The sequence below is a fragment of the Heptranchias perlo genome, chromosome 39 (assembly GCF_035084215.1).
Source record: "Heptranchias perlo isolate sHepPer1 chromosome 39, sHepPer1.hap1, whole genome shotgun sequence".
Classification (NCBI taxonomy): domain Eukaryota; kingdom Metazoa; phylum Chordata; class Chondrichthyes; order Hexanchiformes; family Hexanchidae; genus Heptranchias; species Heptranchias perlo.
In genome coordinates this window covers 565642-578606 of record NC_090363.1, presented here as the reverse complement: position 1 = coordinate 578606, position 12965 = coordinate 565642, and positions in this window count along the sequence as shown.

Here is a 12965-nt window from a genome sequence, read left to right as displayed (position 1 = left end):
ACTCGGGAATGTTAGCGCTGTGTGTTTTCTGAACTCGGGAATGTTAGCACTGTGTGTTGTCTAAACTCGGGAATGTTAGCACTGTGTGTTGTCTGAACTCGGGAATGTTAGCGCTGTGTGTTTTCTGAACTCGGGAATGTTAGCACTGTGTGTTTTCTGAACTCGGGAATGTTAGCGCTGTGTGTTGTCTGAACTCGGGAATGTTCGCGCTGTGTGTTTTCTGAACTCGGGAATGTTAGCACTGTGTGTTGTCTGAACTCGGGAATGTTAGCACTGTTTGTTGTCTGAACTCGGGAATGTTAGCGCTGTGTGTTGCCTGAACTCGGGAATGTTAGCACTGTGTGTTGTCTAAACTCGGGAATGTTAGCACTGTGTGTTGTCTGAACTCGGGAATGTTAGCACTGTGTGTTGTCTGAACTCGGGAATGTTAGCGCTGTGTGCTTTCTGAACTCGGGAATGTTAGCACTGTGTGTTGTCTAAACTCGGGAATGTTAGCACTGTGTGTTGTCTGATCTCGGGAATGTTAGCACTGTGTGTTTTCTGAACTCGGGAATGTTAGCACTGTGTGTTGTCTGAACTCGGGAATGTTAGCACTGTGTGTTTTCTGAACTCGGGAATGTTAGCACTGTGTGTTGTCTGAACTCGGGAATGTTAGCACTGTTTGTTGTCTGAACTCGGGAATGTTAGCGCTGTGTGTTGTCTGAACTCGGGAATGTTAGCGCTGTGTGTTGTCTGAACTCGGGAATGTTAACACTGTGTGTTGTCTAAACTCGGGAATGTTAGCTCTGTGTGTTGTCTGTACTCGGGAATGTTAGCACTGTGTGTTGCCTGAACTCGGGAATGTTAGCACTGTGTGTTGTCTGAACTCGGGAATGTTAGCACTGTGTGTTGTCTGAACTTGGGAATGTTAGCACTGTGTGTTGTCTGAACTCGGGAATGTTAGCACTGTGTGTTGTCTGAACTCGGGAATGTTAGCACTGTGTGTTGTCTGAACTCGGGAATGTTAGCGCTGTGTGTTGTCTGAACTCGGGAATGTTCGCGCTGTGTGTTTTCTGAACTCGGGAATGTTAGCACTGTGTGTTGTCTGAACTCGGGAATGTTAGCACTGTTTGTTGTCTGAACTCGGGAATGTTAGCGCTGTGTGTTGTCTGAACTCGGGAATGTTAGCGCTGTGTGTTGTCTGAACACGGGAATGTTAACACTGTGTGTTGTCTAAACTCGGGAATGTTAGCTCTGTGTGTTGTCTGTACTCGGGAATGTTAGCACTGTGTGTTGCCTGAACTCGGGAATGTTAGCACTGTGTGTTGTCTGAACTCGGGAATGTTCGCACTGTGTGTTGTCTGAACTTGGGAATGTTAGCACTGTGTGTTGTCTGAACTCGGGAATGTTAGCACTGTGTGTTGTCTGAACTCGGGAATGTTAGCACTGTGTGTTGTCTGAACTCGGGAATGTTAGCGCTGTGTGTTTTCTGAACTCGGGAATGTTAGCACTGTGTGTTGTCTAAACTCGGGAATGTTAGCACTGTGTGTTGTCTGAACTCGGGAATGTTAGCGCTGTGTGTTTTCTGAACTCGGGAATGTTAGCACTGTGTGTTTTCTGAACTCGGGAATGTTAGCGCTGTGTGTTGTCTGAACTCGGGAATGTTCGCGCTGTGTGTTTTCTGAACTCGGGAATGTTAGCACTGTGTGTTGTCTGAACTCGGGAATGTTAGCACTGTTTGTTGTCTGAACTCGGGAATGTTAGCGCTGTGTGTTGTCTGAACTCGGGAATGTTAGCGCTGTGTGTTGTCTGAACTCGGGAATGTTAGCACTGTGTGTTGTCTAAACTCGGGAATGTTAGCTCTGTGTGTTGTCTGTACTCGGGAATGTTAGCACTGTGTGTTGCCTGAACTCGGGAATGTTAGCGCTGTGTGTTGTCTGAACTCGGGAATGTTAGCGCTGAGTGTTGCCTGAACTCGGGAATGTTAGCACTGTGTGTTGTCTGAACTCGGGAATATTAGCACTGTGTGTTGTCTGAACTCGGGAATGTTAGCGCTCTGTGTTGTCTGAACTCGGGAATGTTAGCGCTGTGTGTTGTCTGAACTCGGGAATGTTAGCGCTGTGTGTTGTCTGAACTCGGGAATGTTAGCACTGTGTGTTGTCTGAACTCGGGAATGTTAGCGCTGTGTGTTGTCTGAACTCGGGAATGTTAGCGCTGTGTGTTGTCTGAACTCGGGAATGTTAGCACTGTGTGTTTTCTGAACTCGGGAATCTTAGCGCTGTGTGTTGTCTGAACTCGGGAATGTTAGCGCTGTGTGCTGTCTGAACTCGGGAATGTTAGCGCTGTGTGTTGTCTGAACTCGGGAATGTTAGCACTGTGTGTTGTCTGAACTCGGGAATGTTAGCACTGTGTGTTGTCTGAACTCGGGAATGTTAGCACTGTGTGCTGTCTGAACTCGGGAATGTTAGCGCTGAGTGTTGTCTGAACTCGGGAATGTTAGCACTGTGTGTTGCCTGAACACGGGAATGTTAGCGCTCTGTGTGTTGTCTGAACTCGGGAATGTTAGCGCTGAGTGTTGTCTGAACTCGGGAATGTTAGCGCTGAGTGCTGTCTGAACTCGGGAATGTTAGCGCTGAGTGTTGTCTGAACTCGGGAATGTTAGCACTGTGTGTTGCCTGAACACGGGAATGTTAGCGCTCTGTGTGTTGTCTGAACTCGGGAATGTTAGCGCTGAGTGTTGTCTGAACTCGGGAATGTTAGCGCTGAGTGTTGCCTGAACTCGGGAATGTTCGCACTGTGTGTTGTCTGAACTCAGGAATGTTAGCGCTGAGTGTTGTCTGAACTCGGGAATGTTAGCGCTCTGTGTTGTCTGAACTCGGGAATGTTAGCGCTGAGTGTTGTCTGAACTCGGGAATGTTAGCGCTCTGTGTTGTTTGAACTCGGGAATGTTAGCGCTCTGTGTTGTCTGAACTCGGGAATGTTAGCACTGTGTGTTGTCTGAACTCGGGAATGTTAGCGCTGAGTGTTGTCTGAACTCGGGAATGTTAGCGCTCTGTGTTGTCTGAACTCGGGAATGTTAGCACTGTGTGTTGTCTGAACTCGGGAATGTTAGCGCTGAGTGTTGTCTGAACTCGGGAATGTTAGCGCTCTGTGTTGTCTGAACTCGGGAATGTTAGCACTGTGTGTTGCCTGAACTCGGGAATGTTAGCGCTGTGTGTTGTCTGAACTCGGGAATGTAAGCGCTCTGTGTTGTCTGAACTCGGGAATGTTAGCACTGTGTGTTGTCTGAACTCGGGAATGTTAGCGCTGAGTGTTGCCTGAACTCGGGAATGTTAGCACTGTGTGTTGTCTGAACTCGGGAATGTTAGCGCTCTGTGTTGTCTGAACTCGGGAATGTTAGCACTGTGTGTTGTCTGAACTCAGGAATGTTAGCGCTGTGTGTTGCCTGAACTCGGGAATGTTAGCACTGTGTGTTGTCTGAACTCGGGAATGTTAGCGCTGTGTGTTGTCTGAACTCGGGAATGTTAGCACTGTGTGTTGTCTGAACTCGGGAATGTTAGCGCTGTGTGTTGTCTGAACTCGGGAATGTTAGCGCTGTGTGCTGTCTGTACTCGGGAATGTTAGCGCTCTGTGTTGTGTGAACTCGGGAATGTGAGCACTGAGTGTTGCCTGAACTCGGGAATGTTAGCACTGTGTGTTGTCTGAACTCGGGAATGTTAGCACTGTGTGTTGTCTGAACTCGGGAATGTTAGCACTGTGTGTTGCCTGAACTCGGGAATGTTAGCACTGTGTGTTGTCTAAACTCGGGAATGTTAGCACTGTGTGTTGTCTGAACTCGGGAATGTTAGCACTGTGTGTTGTCTGAACTCGGGAATGTTAGCGCTGTGTGTTTTCTGAACTCGGGAATGTTAGCACTGTGTGTTGTCTAAACTCGGGAATGTTAGCACTGTGTGTTGTCTGAACTCGGGAATGTTAGCACTGTGTGTTTTCTGAACTCGGGAATGTTAGCACTGTGTGTTGTCTGAACTCGGGAATGTTAGCGCTGTGTGTTGTCTGAACTCGGGAATGTTCGCGCTGTGTGTTTTCTGAACTCGGGAATGTTAGCACTGTGTGTTGTCTGAACTCGGGAATGTTAGCACTGTTTGTTGTCTGAACTCGGGAATGTTAGCGCTGTGTGTTGTCTGAACTCGGGAATGTTAGCGCTGTGTGTTGTCTGAACTCGGGAATGTTAACACTGTGTGTTGTCTAAACTCGGGAATGTTAGCTCTGTGTGTTGTCTGTACTCGGGAATGTTAGCACTGTGTGTTGCCTGAACTCGGGAATGTTAGCACTGTGTGTTGTCTGAACTCGGGAATGTTAGCACTGTGTGTTGTCTGAACTTGGGAATGTTAGCACTGTGTGTTGTCTGAACTCGGGAATGTTAGCACTGTGTGTTGTCTGAACTCGGGAATGTTAGCGCTGTGTGTTTTCTGAACTCGGGAATGTTAGCACTGTGTGTTGTCTAAACTCGGGAATGTTAGCACTGTGTGTTGTCTGAACTCGGGAATGTTAGCGCTGTGTGTTTTCTGAACTCGGGAATGTTAGCACTGTGTGTTGTCTGAACTCGGGAATGTTAGCGCTGTGTGTTGTCTGAACTCGGGAATGTTCGCGCTGTGTGTTTTCTGAACTCGGGAATGTTAGCACTGTGTGTTGTCTGAACTCGGGAATGTTAGCACTGTTTGTTGTCTGAACTCGGGAATGTTAGCGCTGTGTGTTGTCTGAACTCGGGAATGTTAGCGCTGTGTGTTGTCTGAACTCGGGAATGTTAGCACTGTGTGTTGTCTAAACTCGGGAATGTTAGCTCTGTGTGTTGTCTGTACTCGGGAATGTTAGCACTGTGTGTTGCCTGAACTCGGGAATGTTAGCGCTGTGTGTTGTCTGAACTCGGGAATGTTAGCGCTGAGTGTTGCCTGAACTCGGGAATGTTAGCACTGTGTGTTGTCTGAACTCGGGAATATTAGCACTGTGTGTTGTCTGAACTCGGGAATGTTAGCGCTCTGTGTTGTCTGAACTCGGGAATGTTAGCGCTGTGTGTTGTCTGAACTCGGGAATGTTAGCGCTGTGTGTTGTCTGAACTCGGGAATGTTAGCACTGTGTGTTGTCTGAACTCGGGAATGTTAGCGCTGTGTGTTGTCTGAACTCGGGAATGTTAGCGCTGTGTGTTGTCTGAACTCGGGAATGTTAGCACTGTGTGTTTTCTGAACTCGGGAATGTTAGCGCTGTGTGTTGTCTGAACTCGGGAATGTTAGCGCTGTGTGCTGTCTGAACTCGGGAATGTTAGCGCTGTGTGTTGTCTGAACTCGGGAATGTTAGCACTGTGTGTTGTCTGAACTCGGGAATGTTAGCACTGTGTGTTGTCTGAACTCGGGAATGTTAGCACTGTGTGCTGTCTGAACTCGGGAATGTTAGCGCTGAGTGTTGTCTGAACTCGGGAATGTTAGCACTGTGTGTTGCCTGAACACGGGAATGTTAGCGCTCTGTGTGTTGTCTGAACTCGGGAATGTTAGCGCTGAGTGTTGTCTGAACTCGGGAATGTTAGCGCTGAGTGCTGTCTGAACTCGGGAATGTTAGCGCTGAGTGTTGTCTGAACTCGGGAATGTTAGCACTGTGTGTTGCCTGAACACGGGAATGTTAGCGCTCTGTGTGTTGTCTGAACTCGGGAATGTTAGCGCTGAGTGTTGTCTGAACTCGGGAATGTTAGCGCTGAGTGTTGCCTGAACTCGGGAATGTTCGCACTGTGTGTTGTCTGAACTCAGGAATGTTAGCGCTGAGTGTTGTCTGAACTCGGGAATGTTAGCGCTCTGTGTTGTCTGAACTCGGGAATGTTAGCACTGTGTGTTGTCTGAACTCGGGAATGTTAGCGCTCTGTGTGGTTTGAACTCGGGAATGTTAGCGCTCTGTGTTGTCTGAACTCGGGAATGTTAGCACTGTGTGTTGTCTGAACTCGGGAATGTTAGCGCTGAGTGTTGTCTGAACTCGGGAATGTTAGCGCTCTGTGTTGTCTGAACTCGGGAATGTTAGCACTGTGTGTTGTCTGAACTCGGGAATGTTAGCGCTGAGTGTTGTCTGAACTCGGGAATGTTAGCGCTCTGTGTTGTCTGAACTCGGGAATGTTAGCACTGTGTGTTGCCTGAACTCGGGAATGTTAGCGCTGTGTGTTGTCTGAACTCGGGAATGTAAGCGCTCTGTGTTGTCTGAACTCGGGAATGTTAGCACTGTGTGTTGTCTGAACTCGGGAATGTTAGCGCTGAGTGTTGCCTGAACTCGGGAATGTTAGCACTGTGTGTTGTCTGAACTCGGGAATGTTAGCGCTCTGTGTTGTCTGAACTCGGGAATGTTAGCACTGTGTGTTGTCTGAACTCAGGAATGTTAGCGCTGTGTGTTGCCTGAACTCGGGAATGTTAGCACTGTGTGTTGTCTGAACTCGGGAATGTTAGCGCTGTGTGTTGTCTGAACTCGGGAATGTTAGCGCTGTGTGCTGTCTGTACTCGGGAATGTTAGCGCTCTGTGTTGTGTGAACTCGGGAATGTGAGCACTGAGTGTTGTCTGAACTCGGGAATGTTAGCGCTGTGTGTTGTCTGAACTCGGGAATGTTAGCGCTGTGTGTTGTCTGAACTCGGGAATGTTAGCACTGTGTGTTGTCTGAACTCGGGAATGTCAGCACTGTGTGTTGTCTGAACTCGGGAATGTTAGCACTGTGTGTTGTCTGAACCCGGGTGGTGTTAACAAATTTGTGTGTCCTGAAGTTGGGAATGTTCTCGCTTTGTGTTTCCTGAACTCGGGAATATTAGCGCTGTGTGTTTTCTGAACTCGGGAATGTTAGCACTGTGTGATGTCTGAACTCGGGAATGTTAGCACTGTGTGTTGTCTGAACTCGGGAATGTCAGCACTGTGTGTTGTCTGAACTCGGGAATGTTAGCGCTGTGTGTTGTCTGAATTCGGGAATGTTAGCGCTCTGTGTTGTCTGAACTCGGGAATGTTAGCGCTGTGTGTTGTCTGAACTCGGGAATGTTAGCGCTCTGTGTTGTCTGAACTCGGGAATGTTAGCACTGTGTGTTGTCTGAACTCGGGAATGTTAGCGCTGTGTGTTGTCTGAACTCGGGAATATTAGCACTGTGTGTTGTCTGAACTCGGGAATGTTAGCACTGTGTGTTGTCTGAACCCGGGTGGTGTTAACGAATTTGTGTGTCCTGAAGTTGGGAATGTTCTCGCTTTGTGTTTCCTGAACTCGGGAATATTAGCGCTGTGTGTTTTCTGAACTCGGGAATGTTAGCACTGTGTGATGTCTGAACTCGGGAATGTTAGCACTGTGTGTTGTCTGAACTCGGGAATGTCAGCACTGTGTGTTGTCTGAACTCGGGAATGTTAGCGCTGTGTGTTGTCTGAACTCGGGAATGTTAGCGCTCTGTGTTGTCTGAACTCGGGAATGTTAGCGCTGTGTGTTGTCTGAACTCGGGAATGTTAGCGCTCTGTGTTGTCTGAACTCGGGAATGTTAGCACTGTGTGTTGTCTGAACTCGGGAATGTTAGCGCTGTGTGTTGTCTGAACTCGGGAATATTAGCACTGTGTGTTGTCTGAACTCGGGAATGTTAGCACTGTGTGTTGTCTGAACCCGGGTGGTGTTAACGAATTTGTGTGTCCTGAAGTTGGGAATGTTCTCGCTTTGTGTTTCCTGAACTCGGGAATATTAGCGCTGTGTGTTTTCTGAACTCGGGAATGTTAGCACTGTGTGATGTCTGACCTCGGGAATGTTAGCACTGTGTGTTGTCTGAACTCGGGAATGTCAGCACTGTGTGTTTTCTGAACTCGGGAATGTTAGCGCTGTGTGTTGTCTGAACTCGGGAATGTGAGCACTGAGTGTTGTCTGAACTCGGGAATGTTAGCGCTGTGTGTTGTCTGAACTCGGGAATGTTAGAGCTGTGTGTTGTCTGAACTCGGGAATGTTAGCGCTGTGTGTTGTCTGAACTCGGGAATGTTAGCACTGTGTGTTGTCTGAACTCGGGAATGTTAGCGATGTGTGTTGTCTGAACTCGGGAATGTTAGCGCTGTGTGTTGTCTGAACTCGGGAATGTTAGCGCTGTGAGTTTTCTGAACTCGGGAATGTTAGCGCTGTGTGTTGTCTGAACTCGGGAATGTTAGCACTGTGTGTTGTCTGTACTTGGGAATGTTAGCGCTGTGTGTTGTCTGTACTCGGGAATGTTAGCGCTGTGTGTTGTCTGTACTTGGGAATGTAAGCGCTGTGTGTTGTCTGAACCCGGGAATGTTAGAGCTCTGTGTTGTGTGAACTCGGGAATGTTCGCACTGTGTGTTGTCTGAACTCGGGAATGTTAGCGCTCTGTGTTGTGTGAACTCGGGAATGTTAGCACTGTGTGCTGTCTGTACTCGGGAATGTTAGTGCTGTGTGTTGTCTGAACTCGGGAATGTTAGCGCATGTGTTGTCTGAACTCGGGAATGTTAGCGCTCTGTGTTGTCTGAACTCGGGAATGTTAGCGCTCCGTGTTGTCTGAACTCGGGAATGTTAGCGCTGTGTGTTGTCTGAACTCGGGAATGTTAGCACTGTGTGTTGTCTCAACTCGGGAATGTTAGCGCTCTGTGTTGTCTGAACTCGGGAATGTTAGCACTGTGTGTTGTCTGAACTCGGGAATGTTAGCACTGTGTGTTGTCTCAACTCGGGAATGTTAGCGCTCTGTGTTGTCTGAACTCGGGAATGTTAGCGCTGTGTGTTGTCTGAACTCGGGAAGGTTAGCGCTGTGTGTTGTCTGAACTCGGGAATGTTAGCACTGTGTGTTTTCTGAACTCGGGAATGTTAGCGCTGTGTGTTTTCTGAAATCGGGAAAGTTAGCACTGTGTGTTGTCTGAACTCGGGAATGTTCGCGCTGTGTGTTGTCTGAACTCGGGAATGTTAGCGCTGTGTGTTGTCTGAACTCGGGAATGTTAGCGCTCTGTGTTGTCTGAACTCGGGAATTTTAGCGCTGTGTTGTCTGAACTCGGGAATGTTAGCACTGTGTGTTGTCTGGACTTGGGAATGTTAGTGCTGTGTGTTGTCTGAACTCGGGAATGTTAGCGCTCTGTGTTGTCTGAACTCGGGAATGTTAGCGCTGTGTGTTGTCTGAACTCGGGAATGTTAGCGCTGTGTGTTGTCTGTACTCGGGAATGTTTGCACTGTGTGTTGTCTGAACTCGGGAATGTTTGCGCTGTGCGTTGTCTGAACTCGGGAATGTTAGCACTGTGTGTTGTCTGAACCCGGGAATGTTAGAGCTCTGTGTTGTGTGAACTCGGGAATGTTACCGCTGTGTGTTGTCTGAACTCGGGAATGTTAGCGCTCTGTGTTGTGTGAACTCGGGAATGTTAGACCTGTGTGCTGTCTGTACTCGGGAATGTTAGTGCTGTGTGTTGTCTGAACTCGGGAATGTTAGCGCTGTGTGTTGTCTGAACTCGGGAATGTTAGCACTGTGTGTTGTCTGAACTCGGGAATGTTAGCACTGTGTGTTTTCTGAACTTGGGAATGTGAGCGCTGTGTGTTGTCTGAACTCGGGGATGTTCGCTCTGTGTGTTGTCTGAACTCGGGAATGTTAGCGCTGTGTGTTGTCTGTACTCAGGAATGTTAGCGCTGTGTGTTGTCTGAACTCGGGAATGTTAGCGCTGTGTGTTGTCTGTACTCAGGAATGTGAGCACTTTGTGTTGTCTGAACTCGGGAATGTTCGCGCTGTGTGTTGTCTGAACTCGGGAATGTTAGCGCTGTGTTTTGTCTGAACTCGGGAATGTTAGCGCTGTGTGTTGTCTGAACTCGGGATTGTTAGCGCTGTGTGTTGTCTGAACTCGGGATGTTAGCGCTCTGTGTTGTCTGAACTCGGGAATGTTAGCGCTGTGTGTTGTCTGAACGCGGGAATGTTCGCGCTGTGTGTTGTCTGAACTCGGGAATGTTAGCGCTGTGTGTTGTCTGAACTCGGGAACGTTAGCACTGTGTGTTGTCTGAACTCGGGAATGTTAGCGCTGTGTGTTGCCTGTACTCGGGAATGTTAGCGCTGTGTGTTCTCTGAACTCGGGAATGTTAGCGCTGTGTGTTGTCTGAACTCGGGAATGTTAGCGCTGTGTGTTGCCTGTACTCGGGAATGTTAGCGCTGTGTGTTCTCTGAACTCGGGAATGTTAGCGCTGTGTGTTGTCTGAACTCGGGAATGTTAGCGCTGTGTGTTGTCTGAACTCGGGAATGTTAGCGCTGTGTGTTGTCTGAACTCGGGAATGTTAGCACTGTGTGTTGTCTGAACTCGGGAATGTTAGCTCTGTGTGTTGTCTGAACTCGGGAATGTTAGCGCTGTGTGTTGTCTGAACTCGGGAATGTTACCGCTGTGTGTTGTCTGACCTCGGGAATGTTAGCGCTGCGTGTTGTCTGAACTCGGGAATGTTAGCTCTGTGTGTTGTCTGAACTCGGGAATGTTAGCGCTGTGTGTTGTCTGAACTCGGGAATGTTAGCTCTGTGTATTGTCTGAACTCGGGAATGTTAGCGCTGTGTGTTGTCTGAACTCGGGAATGTTAGCGCTGTGTGTTGTCTGAACTCGGGAATGTTAGCGCTGTGTGTTGTCTGAACTCGGGAATGTTAGCACTATTTGTTGTCTGAACTCGGGAATGTTAGCACAGTGTGTTGCCTGAACTCGTGAATGTTAGCACTGTGTGTTTTCTGAACTTGGGAATGTTAGCAATGTGTGTTTTCTGAACTCGGGAATGTTAGCACTGTGTGTTGTCTGAACTCGGAAATGTTAGCGCTGTGTGATGTCTGAACTCGGGAATGTTAGCACTGTGTGTTTTCTGAACTCGGGAATGTTAGCAATGTGTTTTTTCTGAACTCGGGAATGTTAGCACTGTGTGTTGTCTGTACTCGAGAATGTTAGCGCTGTGTGTTGTCTGAACTCGGGAATGTTCGCGCTGTGTGTTTTCTGAACTCGGGAATGTTAGCACTGTGTGTTGTCTGAACTCGGGAATGTTAGCACTGTTTGTTGTCTGAACTCGGGAATGTTAGCGCTGTGTGTTGTCTGAACTCGGGAATGTTAGCGCTGTGTGTTGTCTGAACTCGGGAATGTTAGCACTGTGTGTTGTCTAAACTCGGGAATGTTAGCTCTGTGTGTTGTCTGTACTCGGGAATGTTAGCACTGTGTGTTGCCTGAACTCGGGAATGTTAGCGCTGTGTGTTGTCTGAACTCGGGAATGTTAGCGCTGAGTGTTGCCTGAACTCGGGAATGTTAGCACTGTGTGTTGTCTGAACTCGGGAATATTAGCACTGTGTGTTGTCTGAACTCGGGAATGTTAGCGCTCTGTGTTGTCTGAACTCGGGAATGTTAGCGCTGTGTGTTGTCTGAACTCGGGAATGTTAGCGCTGTGTGTTGTCTGAACTCGGGAATGTTAGCACTGTGTGTTGTCTGAACTCGGGAATGTTAGCGCTGTGTGTTGTCTGAACTCGGGAATGTTAGCGCTGTGTGTTGTCTGAACTCGGGAATGTTAGCACTGTGTGTTTTCTGAACTCGGGAATGTTAGCGCTGTGTGTTGTCTGAACTCGGGAATGTTAGCGCTGTGTGCTGTCTGAACTCGGGAATGTTAGCGCTCTGTGTTGTCTGAACTCGGGAATTTTAGCGCTGTGTTGTCTGAACTCGGGAATGTTAGCACTGTGTGTTGTCTGGACTTGGGAATGTTAGTGCTGTGTGTTGTCTGAACTCGGGAATGTTAGCGCTCTGTGTTGTCTGAACTCGGGAATGTTAGCGCTGTGTGTTGTCTGAACTCGGGAATGTTAGCGCTGTGTGTTGTCTGTACTCGGGAATGTTTGCACTGTGTGTTGTCTGAACTCGGGAATGTTTGCGCTGTGCGTTGTCTGAACTCGGGAATGTTAGCACTGTGTGTTGTCTGAACCCGGGAATGTTAGAGCTCTGTGTTGTGTGAACTCGGGAATGTTACCGCTGTGTGTTGTCTGAACTCGGGAATGTTAGCGCTCTGTGTTGTGTGAACTCGGGAATGTTAGACCTGTGTGCTGTCTGTACTCGGGAATGTTAGCGCTCTGTGTGTTGTCTGAACTCGGGAATGTTAGCGCTGTGTGTTGTCTGTACTCAGGAATGTTAGCGCTGTGTGTTGTCTGAACTCGGGAATGTTAGCGCTGTGTGTTGTCTGTACTCAGGAATGTGAGCACTTTGTGTTGTCTGAACTCGGGAATGTTCGCGCTGTGTGTTGTCTGAACTCGGGAATGTTAGCGCTGTGTTTTGTCTGAACTCGGGAATGTTAGCGCTGTGTGTTGTCTGAACTCGGGATTGTTAGCGCTGTGTGTTGTCTGAACTCGGGATGTTAGCGCTCTGTGTTGTCTGAACTCGGGAATGTTAGCGCTGTGTGTTGTCTGAACGCGGGAATGTTCGCGCTGTGTGTTGTCTGAACTCGGGAATGTTAGCGCTGTGTGTTGTCTGAACTCGGGAACGTTAGCACTGTGTGTTGTCTGAACTCGGGAATGTTAGCGCTGTGTGTTGCCTGTACTCGGGAATGTTAGCGCTGTGTGTTCTCTGAACTCGGGAATGTTAGCGCTGTGTGTTGTCTGAACTCGGGAATGTTAGCGCTGTGTGTTGCCTGTACTCGGGAATGTTAGCGCTGTGTGTTCTCTGAACTCGGGAATGTTAGCGCTGTGTGTTGTCTGAACTCGGGAATGTTAGCGCTGTGTGTTGTCTGAACTCGGGAATGTTAGCGCTGTGTGTTGTCTGAACTCGGGAATGTTAGCACTGTGTGTTGTCTGAACTCGGGAATGTTAGCTCTGTGTGTTGTCTGAACTCGGGAATGTTAGCGCTGTGTGTTGTCTGAACTCGGGAATGTTACCGCTGTGTGTTGTCTGACCTCGGGAATGTTAGCGCTGCGTGTTGTCTGAACTCGGGAATGTTAGCTCTGTGTGTTGTCTGAACTCGGGAATGTTAGCGCTGTGTGTTGT